Here is a 2,811-nt window from a genome sequence, read left to right as displayed (position 1 = left end):
ATTAGACCAACATGGGCACCAGCATGTTTTCCCTTTGAGTTTCAGTCATAGAGGGGGATTTGTCCTGAAAGAACTTGATTACTTGCCTTGATGGCTTCCCAGTGAACAATTTGCTTATTCTTGTAGTAACCAGTCATATTGCCATTTTTGTTTTGGATTTTTTGAATTTCAAGATCTTGAAATGTTATTTTTGCCCATGAATGCAATACCATTCCTCTTGAATTTGCCTTTCTTGGCACAGAAAACCATGTGATTGTCATATTCAAAATGACCAATACATGCCCATTTCAGCTCAGTAATGCCTAGGATATTGACCTCTGCATATTCCATTTCATTTTTGAGAACTTCAAATTTTCCTAGATTCATAATTTGTACATTCCACATACTGATTATTAATAGATGTTTGCAGCTGTTTCTCATCACTTTGAGTTGTGCCCCATCAGCAAATAAAAGTCTTGAAAGCTTTACTCCATTCGTGTCAACTTTGTTTACTTTGAGGAGGCAGAGAGCCTCCCCAGTTGCATTTTGAGTGTCTTCCAGCCTGAGGGGCTCGTTTGGTATAATATTTGACAGTATTTTTGTGTTATTTATAATGTTCTCATTTTCTGGTACTGTATCTGACAATATCCTGCTGTTATTTGTAAGATTTCCAGTGGCCAAACATTTAGAAGTAGTTTCCCTTTCCTTCTTCTTAGTTTATCTTAGTCTAGAAGCTCTATGGAAACCTGTCCACCATGGTGACCCTGTTGAAATTTAAAATACTGGTGGCATAACTACTAGCAACACAGAAACACACAGGCCATCACAGTATGACAAATTGACGGATGAGTGATGGTTATTTATGATAGGATTATTATTATAATTTTTCATTTGGGGATTGTAATGTCAGAATGATTGAAAATATAAACTTGCTATCAATTAGCATTTTGAAAAGTATTCAGTTTTTTATTGGGATTTTATTGTTTTTCTATTTTAATTTGTTGATGTAATAGACTCTGGGAAAGATTTCCTGAGTGAAAGTAGAAAGGAAATGACATTGTCTAAGTGACAGTTTTGGAGACGGTTAATGATATAATCACACTTAAGGTTTTAGTGAAGTTCTAGTCCCATCATTTTTTTTTTTTTTTAAATAAGAAATCCTAGTGGCACAGTAGTTAAGTGTTTGGCTATTAGTCAAAAAGTTGGTGGTTTGAATCTTCCAGCTGTTAAGTGAGAGAAAGATGTGGCAATCTGCCTCTATAAATACTTTAAATTTTGGAAACCCTGAGGAGCATTTGTACAGTTGTTCAGGCCAGAAATCACTCATACTCAACAGGCTTCTTTTCTGGTCTCAGAGTGGATAAATTTTTTTATACCATATACGCAAACATTGCTTATTTCACTTCTGTTTGCTGTTGCTTGGTTAGTGCTGTACTGATGCTGTCTTTATCTGGGCATTTTATTATGAGAGTCTGGTTCCCTTCAACATTATGAAGGCACTGTCCAATTCTTTTCATGTTTCCAGAATGCCTGTTAGGAAACTCAAAACTATTTTGCTTCTTAATCCTTTATATGTCACACAACTTGGACCAGTTTTTTTAAGCTGTTGCTTCATCTTACTTTTTTTTTTTTAATCTTTGTATTTTCATTAAAGTATCTTTCCTATGTATTCTGATATAATTTCTTAGCTAAATATTTTTAAAAGCTGATGGCAGTTTTCATTTGTGCTATCTGTTTAGAGAAATTTTTCTGAATATCTTATCTTTCTACATTGTGTGGGTTCTCTAATAAAGTGCACTGATAATCTGTTGCTATATAAACCTTCTTAGAAGATAGTTTCCCTATGGATTGGATTGCCTAGCTACCAGCTGCTTTGAAAAGGATCACATTAGAAGGTCCTTCATGGAGTGGACGAAAAATGTGGAACAAAACTAAAAATCAAAAAAAAAAAAAGCCAAGGTTACTGGTCAGAGAAATACTGGTAGAACTCCTGAAACTATGACCTTTAGCTGGCTTTAAGATCTAGACCTGAACTCATGCTGATGGCTCAATTTTAAGCCAAACAATAGACAGGACTATTAGGGAAGCAATAATGCTAAGAAATATATACTCCTTAGACTTATCAACAATTTGAGCTCCAACTGCAGTATTTTTATAAACACAAAGTTCAGGATGATTTAGAAAGAAGGAAGAATGAAAACAGGAAATACAAAGAGAAAATGGGAAAAGTGATGGGATTACTCTCAAAGATATGAGGCAAAATGTGTATGAATTGGTCAATAGAAAACTGATCTGTTCTGTAAATCCTCACCCAATATATGATAAAAGCTTAAAAAAAGAAGAGGAAGTGGAATGATAGATATCACTGCTATTGTCTGATGGATTTTGACGAAAGAAGAGAATACTAGAAACATGTTTATGTTTCAGTGATAAGGCAAAGGATTAGACTGTGTAGATCATGACAAATTATATAACATTGTAAAACATGAGAATTCTGTAACTTTTGAATGTGTTCACTGGGAACCTGTTCATAGATCAAGAACATAACAAGGGAATACTATGTGGTTTAAAATCAGGACAGGTATGTGTCAGGAGTGCATTCTTTCACCATATTTATTCAGTCTGTATGATGTTCAAAACTCTGAGAGGCTGAAAAAGAAAAATGAAAAAGAAAGTAGCATAAGGGTTGGAAGAAGACTTATTAACAATCTGTGATATGCAGATGAAAAAACCTTGCTTGCTAAAGTAAACACTCAAAGCACTTACTACCATCTTCAGTATGGATTACACCTCAATGTAAAGAAAACAGAAATACTCACAACTGGAGCCATA

Source organism: Chrysochloris asiatica, unplaced genomic scaffold (genome assembly GCF_000296735.1).
Source record: "Chrysochloris asiatica unplaced genomic scaffold, ChrAsi1.0 scaffold00113, whole genome shotgun sequence".
Lineage (NCBI taxonomy): Eukaryota > Metazoa > Chordata > Mammalia > Afrosoricida > Chrysochloridae > Chrysochloris > Chrysochloris asiatica.
This window is presented reverse-complemented; position numbering follows the sequence as displayed.